General features: G+C 51.1%; 1 long non-coding RNA gene across 1 annotated transcript; it reads left to right on the forward strand.

Moving 5' to 3' along the window:
• Positions 1 to 8,500: 8,500 nt before the first annotated feature.
• Positions 8,501 to 20,605, forward strand: LOC133769656 (uncharacterized). Its single transcript, XR_009867219.1, has 4 exons — positions 8,501 to 8,612; positions 9,128 to 9,272; positions 9,942 to 10,062; positions 20,291 to 20,605. It is a non-coding gene; the product is annotated as an uncharacterized LOC133769656 (long non-coding RNA).
• Positions 20,606 to 20,924: the final 319 nt, after the last annotated feature.

The following is a 20,924-nucleotide window of genomic DNA, read 5'->3' on the forward strand; positions in this document are numbered from 1 at the left end:
CCTGTGCACCAGCATCCCATATGGGTGCTGGTTTGAGCCCTGGCTGCTCCACTTCTGATCCAGCTCTCTGCTATGGGAAAGCAGTAAAAGATGGCCCAAGCCCTTGGGCCACTGCACCCGTGTGGGAGACCTGGAAGAAGCTCTTGGCTTCTGGCTTCGGATCAACTCAGTTCTGGCTGTTGCAGTCATTTGGGGAGTGAACCAGCAGATGGAAGACCTCTCTCTCTCTCTGGCTCCACCTCTCTCTGTAACTCTGTCTTTCAAATAAATAAATAAAATAAATCTTTAGAAAAAAAGAGAGAGGAGAGATCATGTGCATAAATCCCTTAACGTGGAGGCTGGAGCCTTCACAGCGCCGTCTCGGGGGTGGGCTGTCCTCAGCATCGGGACCCCCAGAGCCACTCTGGATGTGGGCTCTGGATGCCCTGCTAGAGGGCCTTAGTTTTGAGAACACAAAGCCCTTCCCGAGTGCCGATTCCCAACCTGCCGACTGGAAGCCGTCACCAGCTTGTCTCTAACTTAAATTGAATTTCTAAAAACATTACATTTGTGGTATTTTTTTTTCCAAACCTAACATTCACAGCTTAGAATTCTTCTTTACTAGAGCACTACAAGGAACCTTAATAGAATCATCTACGTAGTGAGGTTTTTTGTTTGTTTGTTTGTTTTTAAGATTTTACAGAGAGAGAGGAGAGGCAGAGAGAGAGACAGAGGTCTTCCATCTTCTGGTTCACTCCCACAAATGGCTGCAACTGCTGGAGCTGTGCTGATCCGGAGCCAGGAGCCAGGAGCTTCTTCCAGGTTTCCCACACAGGTGCAGAGAGCTAGATCGGAAGTGGAGCGGCCAGGACTAGAACTGGCGCCCAAATGGGATGTCGGCACTGCAGGCGGCCGCTTTGCCCACTATGCCACAGCACCCACCCCCATAGTGACTTTTAAAAGTAGTTGTACCAGCCATTCCCCGATTTGTTTAATCATTGAAGAGGCAGAGAGAGAGAGAGGGAGAGAGAGAGAGAGAGAGAGAAAGAGACCCTATTGGCTGGTTCACTCCTCGGATGCCTGCAATGGCTGATATCAGGCAGAGACAAAGTTGGGCGGCAGGAACTCAACCCAGGTCTCCCACGTGGGGGCAGGGATCCAGCCATTTGAGCCACCACCACTGCTCCCCCCCCCCCCCAGGGTGCACATTAGCAGGAGGATGGGACTGGGTGTGGAGCTGGGACTTAAACCAAGCACTGCAACAGGGGACCTGGGCCTTCCCACTCGTAGCTTCACTGCTAGGCCACATGCCCACTCTAATTCTTTTTTTTTTTTTTTAATTATTTAAACAGAGAGCTATGAAGCTCTGCCAAGAACGTATTCAGTGACGTGTGGGTTAGGACACGGAGGTTTGGAGCCAAGCGGGCCTTTAATAAAATTCAAGATCCATTGCTGATAAAAGCTTTTGATAACTGTCAAAGAGAAGGGGGCAGGGGAGCTTTGTTAACACGGTGTACCGTATTTCAAACAAAGAATCGATTTTATAAATAACGGTAAAAGATGATGAAAATCAGGTATCAGGACATTGACGACCATTTTTGATTTAATTTTCTAGCCAAAGCACTAACTGTAGAATAAATAAAAGGGATAACACTGGGAAGTCAGAGATAAGGTGCTTATTCTGTATAGATGTCTTGTTTTGTTTGTCTCCCTAGGAGGTCAAATGTAGGTACCTGGAGAACTGTCAGGACTTGGTGATGCCGCTATAAAATAAGCATACAAAAATGATTTCCCTCTACGCTTAGCCAACTAATTTAATAAAAATAGAATACAAAAGAATTCAATCTCCCTTAGTAAAAGACACAATAAAACATCAACTATAAAGATATTTAACACCAAATGTATAGGACCCATAGGAGGGCACTTCACCAAGTTTGTGGAAAATAAGAGTGAAAAGGTAAGTTCATTTTGGTGCAAAAAAGTTCAAATTCATGCCTACAAGTCTTTAAAAAGTTCCTGGAAAATGCATGTTATGAAAAAATTATGGCCGGTGCTGCGGCTCAATAGGTTAATCCTCCGCCTGCGGCGCCAGCACACCGGGTTCTAGTCCCGGTCGGGGCGCCGGATTCTGTCCCGGTTGCCCCTCTTCCATTCTAGCTCTCTGCTGTGGCCCGGGAGTGCAGTGGAGGATGGCCCAAGTGCTTGGGCCCTGCACCCCATGGGAGACCAGGAGAAGCACCTGGCTCCTGGCTTCGGATCAGCACAATGTGCCGGCCGCAATGGCCATTGGAGGGTGAACCAACGGCAAAGGAAGACCTTTCTCTCTGTCTCTCTCTCTCACTGTCCACTCTGCCTGTCAAAAAATTTAAAAAAAAAGAAAAAATTATGCATGGATTTAAAATCTTTTGCACCCAAACTTACCTTCTAATTCCCTTTCTCACAAGCTTTTGGGGGTCACTTGCATAAAGACAACGGCAAAAATGCCACGGGAGAACCTAAGCGATGCTCAGAAGATAGACAAGCTGTGTTCCCCGAGAAGTCTTTATCAAGATATGTCAGTCCTCACTGAATACATTTATGAATTGACTGCGTTTCCAATCTAAGTCTTAAAGAATTGTGGGGGCGGGGAGATGAGAATTATTCTGAAATTCCTTGGAAGATGGGACAAATGACAGCAGGCAAGAAGAGTTTTAAAATAATAAATGTGGGGGGGCACTGGTGCTGTGGCACAGCTGGTAAAGCTGCTGCCTGCAGTGCTGGCATCCCATGTGGGCACCGGTTCGAGACCCGGCTGCTCCACTTCCAATCCGGCTCTCTGCTATGGCCTGGGAAAGCAGTAGAAGATGGCCCAAGTCCTTGGGCCCCTGCCCCCACGTGGGAGACCTGGAAGAAACTCCTGGCTTCTGGCTTCAGATAGGTGCAGCTCCGACCATTGTGGCCAACTGGGGAGTGAACCAGCAAATGGAAGACCTCTCTCTCTCTCTCTCTCTCTCTCTCTCTGCCTCTGTAACTCTGACTTTCAAATAAATAAACAAATAAATCTGTAATAAAATAAAATAATAAGTGGGAATGCAAGGCTCTTGCATGGCGAATGTTGAAATCTACAGTCAAGAACTGTGAATAATTTTAGAATTCACCCCACCTACAAGATAGTGAATTAACCTACCAAAGCTTCCTGGATTTGTTACTTGTGGCACAGCAAGCAGCGTGGGTAGCATGCTCGTGCTGGTCCCCTTGTTTCCCAGGTGCCACCTGGGGCAGTGCGGGGTGGTCCAGGTGGATGCTGGGTGTTTAGCTGGTTTTCGTCACAGATGAGGACCCCCAGCCTTAGAGAACCTGAATCTTTTATAGCAGACAGTAAGCCAGCCCGCCTGAGCTCTGCCCCATGGGGAGACTTACTCTTCGTCATAGTGGAGTATAGCCAAGATGCCCTTGTGACCCAGAGGGACGTGCTCTGTGTGTCCCTCCTCGAACAATCAGGCCTGTGTTCACAGTGCTTCCATTCTGCAGAAATGCAAGAAACTGCAGAGAATCGCACACATCAAAAACCCAACCCTCATTTCTAAACGCTCTTGCCTTCTGGCAAGTTTGCCCATGAAAATACCATTCCTTCCACTGCTCTGATTAATATGACCAAGAGGAACTGGTACCAAATCTATTCAAGTTTTTTCACATGACATTTAATTAAGGCTACTGTCATCCGGACTCTAAGCATCAGGCTGAGGCCAACTTGCAGGAATGACCTTCATTAAATCCCTCAGATACCAGACACCACCAGCTGAACGGATCCCACAAGCCATCAGCAGCACCTTACAAAACCAGTTTGTCTTCTGAGGTTTCTGTGTTCATCTTTCCACTTGACCAGGCTTTCATTCATTTGTGGCTGTTCTATTAGTGGTTGCAGGGACTCCATCTTGGCACTCAAGAGGAAGTCTAGGGAGTTTTTTTTTTTAATTATTATTATTTTTATTTAGTTGGGAGGTAGAGCTACAGAGAGAGAGAGAGGGAGAGACAGAATGAAAGGCCTTCCATCCTCTGGTTCACTACCCAAATGGCTGCAGTGGCCAGAGCTGGGCCAATCCGAAGCCAGGAGCCAGGAGCTTCTTCCAGGTCCCCCACATGGGTGCAGGGGCCCAAGCACTTGGGCCATCTTCTACTGCTTCCCCAGGCCACAGCAGAGAGCTGGATCAGAAGAGGAGCAGCTGGGACTTGAACCGGGGCCCATATGGGATGTTGGCACTGCAGGTGGAGGCTCAGCCCACTGTGCCATCGCACCAGCCCCTCTAGGAAGATTTTATTATCCATAATGAAGCTGGCAAGTGAGTTGGGGTCAAGTTGACTGGGCGCAGCAATCCAAGAAGAGAACCCGAGGCTGCACAAGAGGCCTGAATTCCGTGGAGCCCCTCGTGGCTGGGTTACCATCAGGAGTGGCCAGAGTGGAATCATGGATATTATTATTATTTTTTTTTGACAGGCAGAGTGGACAGTGAGAGAGAGAGAGATAGAGAGAAAGGTCTTCCTTTTGCCGTTGGTTCACCCTCCAATGGCCGCCGCGGTAGCGAACTGCGGCCGGCGCACCGCGCTGATCCGATGGCAGGAGCCAGGTGCTTCTCCTGGTCTCCCATGGGGTGCAGGGCCCAAGCACTTGGGCCATCCTCCACTGCCTTCCCAGGCCATAGCAGAGAGCTGGCCTGGAAGAGGGGCAACCGGGACAGGATCGGTGCCCCGACCGGGACTAGAACCCGGTGTGCCGGTGCCGCAAGGCGGAGGATTAGCCTAGTGAGCCGCGGCGCCGGCCGGAATCATGAATTTTTAAGATAGGTCTCTGTAATTCCCACTCCTTTTGTTCTGACCATTATCTTGGAAGTGGCCTCCTCTACCAGGAGGCCATTGTGTCTGGTGGCCAAATGGACTTACTAAGGCCTATGGACGGAGAGAAGATGAAGGGAATGAATGGTCAGAAATCTTCCAGATTGATTGAAAACTCTTTTTATTTAAAAAAAAAAAAAGATTTACTTGAGGGGAGAGATAGAGAGAATCCCATCCACTGCTTCACTCCCTCAAATGCCCATAAGAGCCAGGGCTGGGCTGAGCTGGGCTAGGCTAAAGCCAGGAGCCAGAATCCAATCCAGGTCTCCCATGTGAGTAGTACCTACTACTTGAGCCAACATCAGAGTGAGGAGCCAGAGCAGGACTGAACTCCAGGTGCTCTGATATGAGACGTAGATGTCTTAGCTGGTGTCTTAGATGCTCAGTCAAACACTCACTCCTCTAGCTAGTCTTTTTTTTTTTTTAAGATCTTATTTATTTATTTGAGAGGTAGAATTATAGACCGAGAGAGGGAGAGACAGAGAGAAAGGTCTTCCATCTGCTGGTTCCCAAAATGGCTGCAGTGGCTGGAGCTGAGCAGATCCGAAGCCAGGAGCCAGTAGCTTCCCACAGAGTCTCCCACACAGGTGCAGGGGGCCACGCACTTGGGTCATCTTCCAGTGCTTTCCCAGGCAGAGAGCTGGATGAGAAGAGGAGCAGCTGGGACACAGAGCAGCATCCACTTGGGATTCCAGTACCATAGGCAGAGGCTTAACCTACTGCGCCACAGCGTTGGCCCCCAGTCCATTTTTGAATAGCGTCCACTGGGCACCATTGCCAGGGAGCAGTAGGCTGGAAAGCTGGCTCCATGATACAGATTAACCCCAGAGGCCCCAGTGGGCCCCAGCGGATCGGGCAGGCCCAGCCAAACTGAAACCTGGGAAAGTGTCAGTGGTGCTGAGACACCAAAGTCAAAGACCCTCTTGGTCAGTCTTCCGGAAGCAGGCAAGGCCATGGCCCATGCAGTGTGGCCTCTCTCCTCGCAAAACAAGCAGGTCAGCTGCAGGAGACACAAATCTGGCACGCAGCCCTAGGCCTGCATCAGAAACGTGGTGTCCTTGGCTGGGTGCACTGTCTGGGATGGTGGGTGTGTGGCCACCTCCAGCAGGTTGATGGATCCCAGTGGCTATGGTAGCAGCATGAGCAGTGCAGGCCCAGTCACCAGGGTCATTCCAGCTGGTCTCCTCAGAGAAGGGACATCTCCATTCTCCTCTTCCTACAGAGGAAACCCAGCCCAAGAGTTAGGAAAAATATGCACGCTTCCTCGAGGAGAGGGTTTCCCAGAGTTACGAGGACAACCTTGGACGTTGCCGCCTGGCAGAGTGGCTCCATCATTTTCAGTTCTGAACACCCAGGGCAGCCCCAAAGACACCCCTGGGTTTCAGCTTAGCCTGAGCAAGGCCCAGGCCTCTAGAACATTTCTGTGAACTTAAGGCCCCCGTTGAACTAGCAACTTTCCTTCAGGCAGTGGAGTGGGAGAAATGCATAGATAGATGCCACTTCTTTGCATTCCAGAACGTTCTATTTCCCTTGTTTGTCACTGACTCTGAGTTGACTCTGGATGGACCAGCAAGTCAGATACTCACAACACCTCCGAGGGCCAGGCGTCCGGTTTGGCCACGAGCCCAGTGGCGAGCCAACAGTTGCACTGGGAAGGTGCAGTTATTTCAATAGAGTTTTGCCAGCTGTTACTTTAGGGGACGCTAGTGGCGGGCACATGGGCTCTCTCTATCGTGTGTGAATCTACAATTATCTCCAAATAAAAAGTTCAATCAAAACATTTTTTTAAGAAAGAGGAAGGGATTTGCCCAGCAACCATGTGAGGGAGGCAGCGGTTGCTAAGGAGGACGCCTCCCTTCATCAGAGACACCAGCGGATAAAACGATCCATGCCAGAGACACGGATCTCTAAGGCATCGTTAGGGCCGTGGAGCTTAAAGGAGCTAATGGTTTTCTACCTCTGACTACTCTCCATACAGACAGTTCTCTCCGGCACTGATGAACATAAGAACAGACGCGGGAAATATCAATCCAATTTTACACTTAGCAGTAGCACCTTGCATCACCCCTAAGGACCCCACTCACATGGTCACAAAAGCTTCCCGAACCTCCTCCATTGATTCTGGGGCTCCCCTTCTCTCACACGCCAGGTAAGATGTTTTCTAAGGTGCCTGCATCCCCCAGAGCCATGCAAGTGTGGGTCCCTTCTCTCCCCATTGCTCCTCAGCGTGCTCAGATGGATGCACGTGACCTTCAGTCCTCCTTGGGCGCAGGGTTCGACAGCTCCACCCCTCACCGTCGTTTGCCTTAAAGATGTTGAGGGTAGAGGATAAGCAGGGGCTTGCGGGTGCACAGGGGGACAGCAGCCTCGTACTAGTGAACAAGGCGTGAGTGCCGCCATGTTTGAGTAACAGGATGACCGTACACGCCTCGTCCAATGACCCTGCAATGCTCCTGTTCCACTCAAAGCCCTCTATCCTCATTGCTGGCACCATCTCTTTGGTTCGTAGCTGCAACCATTGTGCTGGTTTGCTGGGGTAAAGGGCCTGTCGCCCCATTGTTGTGAAAACAGCCCTCCCTTCTTCTGCTCAAAGGAGAGTAAGAACCAAGGCATCACTGGGGATAGCTTGATTTAATTTTACCTTTTGCTCCAAGTCCTCCTTCCTCCCTCTCGTTCACCCCTTGGGTGAGAGCAATGACAGCTATATCTATATCTATATCTATCTATCTATCTATCTATATATATATATATATATATATATATGACAGGATGTCTTATCTCATCCCCTAGCCTGGCCCCAGAACGCAAGGCCATCTCTTCTAGAAAGTCATGTCTTGGTCTGCATCTCACCCCCGTTGCCCAAAGCTGTCAAGGGTCTGAGATTTTACCCTTTTCCAGACCAGCAAGGCAGCTGGCCATGGTTTCAGAGACACCTGTGGTAGACAGGAGGCTCCCAGAGCAGAAGCCAAGACTTTTTTGTTGATGGATGGCACGGCACACAAAGTGAGCTTTCTGTTGGCATTGACTGGCTTTGCCCACAAGGCCCGCAGGGGTGCCGTGGAGGAGCCCAGGAGCCTGCAATGCATTTAGTGGGTTAGTGTCACAGCTGAGGATCACGGAACCTAGGGAATCCAGCTCTTTCCTACTAGACAGTGTGCAGATCTGCCTGACCTTAGCCCCAGAGAGTCATTATATATATAATGTGTGTGTGTGTTGTATATGTATATATATAGTGGTGTCCCTCATCCCAACCCCCCAGTGCATGTCTGAATTGTGACTAATTCTGAACTCTCTATACTCTTTTTATTCCTATACATACTTACATAGTTTAACTTATAGAGTGGGCCCTCTAAGAGATTCACAGCAATAACTAATACTGTGAGAGAGCTGTTATAACAATATACCGTAATGAATATGTGAGAATGTGGGCTCTCTCTCCACCGCCACAGAGCGGGCTGTACTCACACAGGGCTATGCCGGAGAAAGGGACAAGGGGACAGAGACACTGTAAGATTTCGTCACGCTGCTCAGAGTGCATTGTTTATTTCTGGAATGTTCCATCGATCTTTTCCAACTGCAGGTGACTGTGGGTAAGTGGAACCGTGGACTCTGGACTTGTGGATTCAGGGACGACTCCTGTGACGGACAGTGATCGAATGTCCCCTTTCCTCTGTCTTCTGAGGCAGCTGCTCGCTCTGCAAGTATTTTTGAAAAGACAGTTTGGAGCCATGGGATCCATGCCATGCTACAGGTCATTTAGCAAGGTGAGAGAACACGTCTCCCTTGTGTATTGTTTGGGAAAAAAGAAAGGTAACACGTCCAGAACCAGCCGCATTGTATTTGGGTTTCCAGACAACATTCCTGATAGGTCTCATTTTATTAAAAACTTAAATGCAATAGGAGGAAAAAAATGAATCACTCACATTAACAGCCAGAGACAATTTAAGCTTATATGAGGGAACTTGAAGAAGTTCATGGAAAAGTGGGTTTAAAAGGTCGGTTTATTTTGGTGCAAAAACTGTTGAAATTTGATGCCTACAAAGGATCTTCAAAAAGCTCATGGTAATGCATGTTTTGAGAAAACTATGAATGAATTCCAGCAATTTTTGCACCAAATAAACAATTCCATTTTCCACTAACTGTTTGAAGTAACCTCATATAATCTCTCTCTCTCTCTCTTTCTCTCCCTCTTAGTATAATGCTATCTTAAAATAATCTCTTACTCCAGTTGGTGCAATTTTAAGTTAATATTAATTTTCATATTCACCTTCTATTTTAGCTTATACAATCGTCCAAATCACATTTCAGAAACATTCAAACCAAGGAAGCAATAAAGGTGATGTATGATCTACTGGCTCTAGAAATAGTCATTTTTTTCAAGAAAATATTATTACTGCGCCCATGAAGATTGGCACCTGTTGAAGGTACTGTAGAAATGCATTCACTTGAAAATACATTTTAAAAAAATTTAACCCTCAAGCCTTCTGACAGGCACTAGACAAGTTAGGGAGAGTGGAGACACAGACTAATTCTATGAAATTTCATGCATGACAATCATCAAATTTCAAATCTGTAAGATAAAAATTGAAAATTTAATACATTTTTAACAGTTGTGGTTAACTATTTTAGGAGAAAATCAATGAGAATCATAACGAGTTCTACGGTGGTTCCTATGTGCAGATAAATAGATTGAAAGTTCAAGATAAAATGAGCTTTAGTTTCCCCCTTTTACCACCCTTCGAACCACCTGTGTGCTGTGAAATTTGCTTTATAAAGCATTTCACTGTTTGCAGACTGTCTTGCTTGCCCGGTTACAAATTCTCTGTGGGGTCTGAGTGGAGATCCTGGCTCTGGTTACCTGAGGTCTGTTTTCAGCAAGCCCATGTGGGGTCAGAAGATCAACCCAGGGCACGCAGGTGCAGTGCGCAGTTTCTCCCTGTGTGTGCTTCCTCCAGTGTGCAATCAAATCAAAGATGGGCTCCTGCCTGATGCTTGGGCTCTGGGGGCGCTGTGTGGCTCCAAGTTGGGTGGTCCTTACACAAAAGCAGGTTTCCCATTGGCTCCCTCACGTGGCTCATCTCTGGTTCATTCAGGGCCAGGCCAGGTGAAACCAGGAACCAAGAACTCCATCATGGTCTTCCATGTGAGTGGCTGGAACCCAAGGAGTTCTGCTGCCTCCCAGTGCATCAGCAGGAAGTTGGATCAGAAGCGGAGGTGAGACTTGATCCTGGGCACCCTGATACAGGTTCTGGGTGTCCTGCGGTGCCACAGCGCGGGCCCCCGCCACTCCTTTCTAACTTGCGTCCCCGTGTCCGGCTTCTCTTCTTTAATTCTTCCTCTGTGTCTCCCTCAATATCATTTTCAATCCACTGTAGACCCAGTCTCTTTGCTTTCATGTTCGAACCATCTGATGGTCCATCAGGGACTCCAGAATAAAGTAGAAGTCCCTTCTCGGGCCATCCTAGCCTTCCGTTCTCCTCCCCTTCTCTGTGCCTGACTTGTGAACTGACAAGCTTTAGGACAGGTTTGTGCGGGATGTTGGCAACAGAGGCTTTTACTGTTTTTAAATGAATACAAAAGTCAGGGACTGGGTCGAAGGCGTGATCATTTGCCGCGTGTCAGTGCCGGCTAAAGATTCGGCTTCAACCATTGCTCGCCTTGAAGCAAATTCCACTTGCATTTATGGTTTACTGAAGTCCTACTCAATGCCAGGCACCAACCCAGATCTGTTTGGCACAGCCATCCTTCCGAGTGTCTGCAGTGGGTCAGATCCACCGCGGTTACCACGCGAAAGTCGCCTGCATGTGGGCACACACGTGGACGTCCTTATAGACCAAGCTGCCGAGTTCTGTCTTCGTTTCACTTATTGATTTCCTCCTTCTTCTCTCTACTTCTTTGTCTTTGATTGTCTTGCTTCCCTCAGGGTCTGACCGCAGCCAAGGCCTTGAGAGGAAAGGGTATCATCAATTTGCCCTCGAGTGCCTTGATTGAATACAGGTAGCGAGGATCAGGAGCCAAGGATAACGGCAAATAGCTTGGGCTTGAGCAACCCGGATGCCTTGCTGGCTGGCAGCAAATGCATTTTTCATAGCCCGTACCCAGCATCTTTGAGTCAGATTTTCTATGAGATGTTTAAAAAAAAAAACCCTGAGCCGAGGTAACTTATTTTCCGATTAAAAATAAATGATGGTAAAGTAAATGGACATGGAGACGCCAAGGTGGATGGGAGGACGGGAGTGGGATTAATGAATTCTCCCCGCTGATGGCCCGCAAGGCCTTCAGCTCACGTCCACGGCCGCACACACGTGTTTATTCTTCACAATTTGCCCCAGGAGGCTGGGATGAATAGATGAGGCTGAAGGAGGCTGAAGATGAATAGATAAACAAAACACTGGCAAGCATCACTGGCCAGACCCCGATGGATTTCCTCTGAGATTTTGGTGGGGGGAGGTGGGTTTGTGAGTCTCATCTGTGAGCCCCCACCTTGGCTCGTAAGAGAGTTAAGTTGCCAGGGGACCTTATCAAAGGATTTTTTTTTTTTAAATTTAGTATGAGTGCATTTATCAGATGAACTTGCTTGAACCCAACCAGCTTTTGGCATAGTTAAGCGTAGCCATTAGCTACCTGCAAAAGCCAATTAGCTCCCAGCAAGTGTTTTCACCAGCTGGTCAGCACTGGCCATCTTCTGATGGATACAGAAGCAGCACAATGCACGGGCTTCGTGATCCCATTCATGCCATCTGACGCGGAGCTGGCAACTCCCAGCACCTGTGCTACCCTTTCCGACTCTCAGGCCCCAAAGAGTCTCCACTAATAAAATCCCAGCTCCGTCAGCCCGCAGCCCCAGGCACCTTCTCAACGCAGCTGGGCAAGCAGACCCTGTGAGTAAAAGCTGGACGGCTCGGGGAGACACGTTTGCTATGCCGGATGTAACTGTTCATAAATTCCCTGGGCGGATACGTGCCGCGTGTCCACGTGGGCCTGGGGGACCGTGGAGGACGAGAGAGCTGGCTCGACCCCACGAGCTGGGAGAAGCGCTGGTGAGCAGATCCGCCCACAGTAGAATATAGAATCAGCGTAGCCAGAGAGGCAGCGGAGGAGCCGCAGAGGGTGGAGAGGCTTGGTCCTCTCTCCCGCTGAGATGAGCGCTAACGTGGTCGTGAAGCAACGCAAGCGCTGTGTGATGCAATGATGCCTGGTGCACCACAGGCTGCAGTTGGCCCCTCACTGTCATCAAGGACGCACGGTTCTGTGTGTGTAATGGGCTCTTGGTGTCCCCCAAGCCCAGCCCACTGACAGTTAGAACTTCCGAATGTGTAGCAGTGAGCAGACTGACTGTGACGTCACATGTCGTGGGATGTATCTAGACCTTCTTTCCCTCCCCTCTAGTCCGGGGATTCTTTGAGCATGGGGGTCTTTTTTTCCCCCTCTTGGAGTCTTAAGTGTCCAACAAAAGAGTCACAAGCCAGGGGAGTCCGAGGGACAGCACTTTCTCTTGGCGCTAGATGAAACATTGCACCTGAATGGATTTGCAATTTATAGCACTTGTTTTTATTTTATTTATTTTTTTTGAATTTTTGACAGGCAGAGTGGACAGTGAGAGAGAGACAGAGAGAAAGGTCTTCCTTTGCCGTTGGTTCACCCTCCAATGGCTGCTGATCCGAAGGCAGGAGCCAGGTGCTTCTCCTGGTCTCCCATGGGGTGCAGGGCCCAAGGACTTGGGCCATCCTCCACTGCACTCCCTGGCCACAGCAGAGAGCTGGCCTGGAAGAGGGGCAACCGGGACAGAATCCGGCCGCCGACTGGGACTAGAACCTGGTGTGCCGGCGCCGCAGCGGAGGATTAGCCTATTGAGCCATGGCGCCGGCCTTATAGCACTTCTGAAAAGGCATCATAACCTTACTTTGAAAGAATTTGCTGGTGATAGGAGTGAGGTTGAAAGCAAGGCTACCCGGTAGGTTTGAGAGAGGTTACCACAACCCAGGGTCCTTCTTCCGTGGGGGACTGTGCCCTCCATCAGAGGCTCGGCTCCTCCCCCTTCCACCCACGGGAAAGGAAAGAGGGTGGGACACTCTGTGTGGGAAACTGTATCCTGCTAGCGGGAACTCAGGTCCACCCACGTGCAAGGGAGGCTGGGAAATCCAGGCTGGGCAGGGCTAGGTGAAGCCTGGGTCCGCTCAAAGAACCTTCTTGGGAGACAAGGTTCTTGCTGCCAATCACAGCTGAGGTCCTGGATCCTAGGCTCCCTCCCCCCTGAGTGCACCTGTCGGGGCCTGGGGCCTCTGCCTTTGCACCCCATGGTGCTGTGAGAAGGTGTCAAAACTCCTTTTTGGTCCAAAGAACCAGTGTGTGCTCTGCGTGGAAGCTTTGTTGGACAGACACAGGGCAGACAGGACTGCTGTGTGTATGCTCTACTCGCCAGCCCCTGCCTAAGAAGAGCGGCTCAGGACAGGCTGTGTGATCGCATCACGCCTGAGTGGTGGCACTGGGACAAGGAAGCATGCATGCTCTCTCTGGCCGGGCAGGTGACGCCAGCCAGGAGGAAGGTGTAGGAGGTGGCGGCCGGTGGGTGATTTGTAACTGATGGCAACCGATTCTTTAAAAAATGCTTCAAAGGCCAAAAAAAAAACCTGCAAGCCATACAGCTACCACTGGGCGACCTCTGGTTTCTAAAACCATAGCCAATCTCTGGTCCTGATTCCTTAACACCCAGGCAGTCTCTTTTAACTGTTTTCTAAGACACAGCTGACTGTCTCCTGGGAGCAACCCTTCAGAACTTTCACCGTCAACCAGAAAAGATCAGCAGCCGAACATCTGGCTCTGGCTGCTCCAACAGCTGCACAGCTTCTGTGCGCGCCTCCTCCACCCGGGCGTCATTAGCCTCTAACCTGACCCTCGGGGCCCTGGGTGTGTGAGAGGCCTACCAAGCAGCGTGCAAAGGGGGGCACAGCGTGCTCCCCATCTGTGGGAGGCTCACAGGCACCTGCAGCCACCATGCTGTGGGCCCAGCTCTGAGAATGGGGCAGGCAGAGCAGCTGAACTCCTGAGGTGTGGGCTGAGTGTCCACAGACCCAGCAAACGTGCAGGACCATGAGACCCCAGACCGGGAAGTCGTTACCGGAAGCAGAAGGGATCCCAGAGCCTGTTGTGGGTGACGGCTTAGGCAAAACGCAACACACGTCAAAGCTCATGTACTTGAAATGAGGCGAGATCCGCTGTCTTTCTTCTTCACTGATTGTTAGCTTTCAATTGTAAAATATACACAACATAAAAGTTACCATTTGAACAAGTGTATGATTTAGTACCATTAATTATACTAGTACTTTACCGACATTTTTTTTTGACAGAGTTAGACAGTGAGAGAGAGAGAGAGAAAGAGAGAGAGAGAAAGGTCTTCCTTCCGTTGGTTCACCCCCCAAATGGCCGCTATGGCTGGCGCACTGCACTGATCCCAAGCCAGGAGCCAGGCGCCTCCTCCCGGTCTTCCACGCAGGTGCAGGGGCCCAAGCACCTGGCCCATCTTCCACTGCCCTCCTGGGCCCTGCAGAGAGCTGGATTGGAAGAGGAGCAACTGGGACTAGAACCCAGCACCCATATGGGATGCCGGCGCAGCAGGCGGAGGATTAACCAAGTGAGCCACGGCGCTGGCCCCACAAACGTACTTTAGAAAGCTTCTGGAGAAATGGCACTAAAAGATAAGTTTAGGGACTGGCATGGTGGCCTGGTGGGTAAAGCTTCCACCTGCACTGCCAGCATCCCTTATGCGCACTGGTTCGAGTCCCAGCTGCTCCACCTCTGATCCAGCTTCCTGCTCTTACTTTGGGAAAGCAGTGGAAAATGGCCCATATGTTTGGGCTCCTGCACCTGTGTGGGAGACCTGGAAGAAGCTCCTGGCGCCTGGCTTGGGCCTGGCCCAGCCTCGGCCGTTGTGGCATGAACTAGCAGATGGAAGATCTTCCTCTCTGCCTCTCTCTCTCTCTCTGTAGCTCCGCCTTTCAAATAAATAAAATAACTTTTTTTTTTTTAAAAAAAAAAAAGGAAGTTCATTTTGGTGCAGAAACATTTTGAGGGGAGGATGTGGTGGTGAAAGCCCTGTTTGCGAAGCCTGCATCCCATATCTGAATGCTGGTGGGAGTGCCTGCTCCTCCACTTCCCATCCAGCTCCCTGCTAAGAACATCCTGGGGGGGGGGGGCAGCAACGATAGTTAAAGTACTTGGCACCCATGGGGGAGACCCAAGCAGTATCCCTGGCTCCTGGTTTCAGCCTAGTGCATCCCAGGCTGTGTGGGCATTTGGGGGAACGAACCAGCATTTGGAAGTTCTCTCTCTCTCTCTCATTCTGTCTTTCAAATAAAATGAATAAACCTAGAGGAATTTTGAATCCCATGCACGTTCTCCGTGATGTTTCGGATACCCCTCATACCTGCAGTGTGTGGGCATCGCCGCAATTTCCAGAGCTCTTCCATTGCCCTGAACAAAATCTGTGTCTGGGCCGGCGCCGCGGCTCACTAGGCTAATCCTCCGCCTTGCGGCGCCGGCACTCCGGGTTCTAGTCCCGATCGGGGCTCCGGATTCTGTCCCAGTTGCCCCTCTTCCAGGCCAGCTCTCTGCTGTGGCCAGGGAGTGCAGTGGAGGATGGCCCAAGTGCTTGGGCCCTGCACCCCATGGGAGACCAGGAGAAGCACCTGGCTCCTGGCTTCGGATCAGTGCGGTACGCCGGCCACGGCGGCCATTGGAGGGTGAACCAACGGCAAAGGAAGACCTTTCTCTCTCTCTCTCTCACTGTCCACTCTGCCTGTCAAAAAAAAAAAAAAAAAAAAATCTGCGTCTGCTAAGCAGTGCTTCCTCCCGCCTCGCCCCTGCTCTGCAGCCCTGGGAAGTGCGCACAGGCTTCCTGTCCCTGTGGACCTGCTTATTCAGGGCACTCTGTATGCACAGAATCACGCAAGATGTGGCCTCGTCTGATTCGTGAGGAGCCCACGTTCACTGATTTTTTTTATTGTTTACATTTTGGTGTCTTTTTCATCTTCATTTGAAAGGCAGAGAAAGAGAGATGGAAACAGATGCAGCGAGAGGAGACAGAGACACAAGGAGACCGCCCATCTGCCGGTTCTCTCCCCAGATGCCCACAATAGCAGGGGCTGGGCCAGGTCAAAGCCAGGAGCTCAGAACTCCATCCAGGTCTCCCACGTGGTGGCAAGGACCCAGGTATTCCTGCTTCCTCCCAGGGTGTGCATTAGCAAGAAGCTGGAGTGGGAGTGGAGCCAGGCTCAAACCCAGGTGCTCCAACGTGGGATGCGGGTTTCTTCCCCACTGCCCCAAACACCTGCTGTGGAGACGCCCCCACGCATCCAGTGTTCACATCTCAAACTGACGGGAGAGTGATCCCCGGGCGGGGTGAGCGGGTGGAAACTGGGCTGAGTGTCCTAGGCTGGGTTCTCCCAGGGGCCTACTCAAGACAAGGATGGGAGAACAGCAGACTACTTGGGGGTCATCCGGGGAATGGCGGTGGGAGCCTGGGGAAGGGAGTGGCACAGGGCCCTGTGCCGGTCACCACGGGGGCAGCTCTTGTTCTGTCCTGCTGGGCCCCCTGAGGGATGGCACAGGTCACCCTGGGAGCTGACCTTCGATGGGTTGCTTGTATTTGATTGCCGGCGATAGACATTAACTCAGGCAAACGGAAGCAAGAGGGAAGGTGTTGGGAAGACACGGGAGAACCAGAAAACCGAGGGCAAGCTGTAGGAGCAGATGTGGAAATGAACAAGGGATGGGGGCAGCCCCGGAGTTAGAGATGCAGACGGACAATCACAGAGTGGCTAAGGACCCAGCCCTGGGCCGAGGGACTGTCCAACCGTTTTCAGCCTCTTTGTCGTTCTTTTCAAAATTCACCGAACAAAGAGGGAGCATCCAGCCCTTCTCCTGGCCGTGTATACGTGTGCACACGTGTGTGGATGTGCACACGTGTGAGCCTGCTGTGATTATAGCCCAAGCGGTTGGGGGATTAATTGTTCTGAAGGTGTTTGGGTGTGGTTTGGAAGGGGAAATGGACGCCAGGAGCCCAGAACCCAACAAACAATTGCAGATCTACAGCAATAGAGAAGTGGGGGTGAGTTAGGAGGTTGTCAACGCCAGACTCGGGAACGAATGAGAAATTAATTTTCAGGAACATTTCCCAGTTCTGAACGCTGAGAAATTATATCATTCTTTGCCTTAGGAAACCTCAGACCACAGAGGAGATGATGTCTCCAAAGCAGTTTTGCAAAAGCAGGTGCAGGTAGTGAAATGTCAGGGAGGTCAGAGCGGTTTTGGAAGGAGCCGCAGGAGCCCAGCCCAGACTGTGGAGTCCTGGGGACCTGACTCCAGGCAAGATGAAACCTAGGAAAGTGAACACCGGCACACACCCTGCTGTCCCTCCCCCACGGGGCACAGGAGGGCTTGGCATGGAGTTTCTGAGGCCTCGGCCAAGGCAGGGTCCGATGGGGGTGACATCTCTGCGGGACACTCCTGACCGAGGAGCCGGACACAGACTGCACCACTTGGCATCCCCTTCACTTGCCTACCACGCTCCATTTCCTTGGGGGAGATCCAGGTGTCCGGCTTCCCCACTTGGGAAACTGGGAGTTGACCCAGGAGGGTCCCTGGGTGTCCCTTCTGCCAGATCCCGCCCCGCCAACCCAGTGCAGCCAAGGGGTAACTCACACTGAGCTCGGCCCTGCAGGCTTCTCCTCCTGTGTTGTGGGACCTTGAGGGTCGAGTATTTCCAACCTAGTTTTTACCCTGTCTCCACGTCTCATGGTCCAGCCTCCCAGCTAACTCTGTGAGCTCCTTAACAGCATCTCCGTGAGCATGTTAAGGGAGTCGTAGACGGTCTCTACTGCTTGTGACCAGAAACAATGCCTGAGATGGCAGGCAAAGGTCCGTGTCTCTAGCAGCGTCCGATAACTTCAAGTTCAACATCCAACAGGTCCAGTCCCTGGAGCGTAGCTTCAAGAGCCAGAGAGGAACTTTGGGGAGGCTTTGGGACATCGCCAAGGTAACCTCTTAATTCTTGTAGTCTCAGAACCGAAATGGCTGAAGACCAAACTCAGAGTTCGATCCCCTGGGTTGCTGAAGGGCATTGTTCGTGGAATAGATGGCTGTGCCAGGGCCCTTGTGAAAACTGAACAATTGTCAGGAAAAGGGGCGGGGGCAGATCATTGACCCCGGGATGTCCGGGTGGATTTAGAGTCGCGAAAGCCCTCGGAACCTCCAGATGGCTCTGAAGCCTACACTCAGCTGTCCAGGCCACCATTGCGGGAGCCGAGGGGGTTCCTGACGCTTCATTATATCATACATGTGTCTCGGCCAAGGGCTGAGCATGGACCTGGGTTGAGCTAACTGCACGCGGCCTAAAACTGACCCTTGAAAGGAGGCAGCCAAGAAAGAACAGTCAGGAGTTCATTCAGTCCAGGCCCCGGTGCTCAAGTGGATATGTCCCCCACGGTCAGTCTTCCAGACAATTCCCTGAGTGTGGGAGTATCCTTCCACCGAGTTCCTTCTTGGCTTACACCTGCAGGGTTGTGTCCATTGCTTAGGACAGCTGAGCTCCTCTACATCCAATCTTTGCTACACTGTCTTTATCTGGCTTCAGGCAGGGTTGCGTGGTCTCTCCAGGAGCCCTGCTTATCCTATGCTTATTAAAGGCCCTAGGCCAGGGCCTTTGTGCTGTATCTTGTCTTTTCTCACGAGTTAAGAATGGCGTCTTTAACTTTTTAAATCCATTTGGCTACTGGTCAGTGAGCCCTTACCAATTGCCAGTCTGTGCAAGCTGCTTTAGGACACAGGGATTAACTGGTCCCCCGGGCGTCCCCCACCTGGAGCAAAGGTGACTCCTGCACAGAGCTAATTCTGGGTAGGTTTGGCCCTGATACTGCCACGGGGCAGAAGAGAGGTTAACTCAGGTTGTAGGGGGTCAGGAGCACGGTACGATGGGGGCTTCGAGAGCCGGATTGAGAACTTGGCCTTTATTTTGTAACTTGAAAGGGAGAAGCAATGTGATTTTCTGAGCGCCAGAGTTAGATGAGCCTCGTTAGGTGTAAATTGAGTGAAGTCACTGATCCATACACCAATTCGGGGCTTTTTCTGGAAGCTCAGCTCTCGTCCTGGAAGATTAAAATTAGTGACGGGTGGAATCTCTGAGTAATAGAAATTAGATCAATGGGCAGATGCACGGGGCTTGGCACACAGTAGGTAGCTGACGGACACCCATGTCTTCACGTTGCTTTCCAGTTGTCACAAGGAAGTTTTTAGAGAAAACCCAACAGGTGTCATGTATAGAGACAGGAGAGCGTCGTGGTTAGGAGAAGCACTTGGGTTTCTGGAAGATTCCTGGGTTTGAATGCAGCCAGGCAGCTTGTGTGCGAGTTTTTTCCCTGTGCTGATTCTGTGTAGTAGTGCAGGCACCGATGTGTGGAAAGTGCTTAGCGCAGCGCATGTCCCACGCTGTATGTTCAGCTCTGTTACGTGCAGTGAAAAATCAACATTGGCCTTCCCCGTGGAGTTCCTTCATGGCCTTTGGTCAGCAGACCAAGCCAAAGGGACGGGAAGATTTAGCCTGAGATTCTGGCATCCTCAGCACTTTGTTCAAATATTTGTCATTCAGGCACAAAAGAACACATTGCATCTCTGATGTGGATCATGTTCTAAGCCAATACTCTCCATCCTGGCTGCCAATGCTATGCAGGCAGTCACCGTGATCGGGAATCAGACCTGCCTGGCTGTTCTCCATGGGCCTTGGAAGCCCCGTTAGAAACATGAAGATTCTGGCCTCGGTCGGTGGTTTTCAGTCCTCATTATTATCAGAGTCATTACTTGCAGCAAGAGGGGTTGTCTTCAGCCTAATTGTATGTGGCAGCCCAATCTGTGGATGGGGTGGAAGTAGGGGGTGGCCTGGTGGAGGCGGGTGCTCCGGAGTGCACAGACCGGGTCAGTGCTGGGAGCAGGTGCACAGCTCGCTGTCTCTCTTCATCCTTCTCCCCTCGAGCCCGCAGAGTCTCTGTCAAGTCTAGGGTGCGGGCATGGGTTCTTTGATCAATAAATCACGCACCTTCTTGTTTATGGCATAGCCCTTAGCCAGCCTCTTGGACTCGCAATTCTTTTCTCACCATCACGGCCTCTGTTGGGAATTCCAGAAGTCTCACTGGGAAATCAAAAGCTAGGGTCTCCACCTCTCTGTTGCTCGGCTTCGGTCTGCCTGTCCAGATACAGCGAGAGCAGACCGCTCAGCTCTGCTGGGAGTCGCGAGGTAAGGGGGGGAGTTGAAAGGAATGACAAGCAGGTGAGTTACTATCAGATCCTATTCCAGCACATGCCCACCGGCCAGCACCTGGGAAGAGGCACGAAGAAGCAGCTTTAGGGGCTGGGGTTGTGGCACAGTGGGTTAAACCATTGTGCTGCATTACAGCTCTCCTTCCAGTCTGGCTGCTCAGCCTCTGATCCAGCTCCCTGCTGATGCTACTGGGAAGGCGGAGGAAGATGGCCCAGGTACACGGGCCCTGCCACCCATGAGGGAGGCCAGCTGGAGTTCCTGGCTCCTGGCTTTGGCCCAGTGTAGTCTTGGGTCTTGAGGCCACTTGGGGAAGGAACCAGCAGATAGAAGATCCGTCTCCCTCCCCTTCTCTAAGTCTGCCTTTCAAATAAATGAAATAAATCTTGGGGGAAAATAAAAAAGGAAAAGGAAACAGCTTTTGCCCTTGGAATGAGATCACCTCTGTATCACTTGTCCCCACACAAGTGCAGCCACGGATCTCGGGGAAAAGCAGAGATACCAAGTAAAGCTACCACCGGCTAGAGGTTGAGCTGTGTCCCCCATCCCCACCTCCCCTCCAGAAAGAAGAGGTGTTGAAGTCCTAACCCCAACACAGCAGAGTGTGAGTCATCTGGAGTAGGGCTGCTACTGACCTCATCAGCTACAATGGAGCCACACTGAAGCCGGGGACGAGGGTGGGCCCTTAACCCCCAACTCACGCCCTTATGAAACAGGGAAACGCGGACATGGCCACACAAGGGGAGAATGCCATGTGGGAGCGAAGGCAGAG

This window comes from Lepus europaeus, chromosome 11 (assembly GCF_033115175.1).
Source record: "Lepus europaeus isolate LE1 chromosome 11, mLepTim1.pri, whole genome shotgun sequence".
Lineage (NCBI taxonomy): Eukaryota > Metazoa > Chordata > Mammalia > Lagomorpha > Leporidae > Lepus > Lepus europaeus.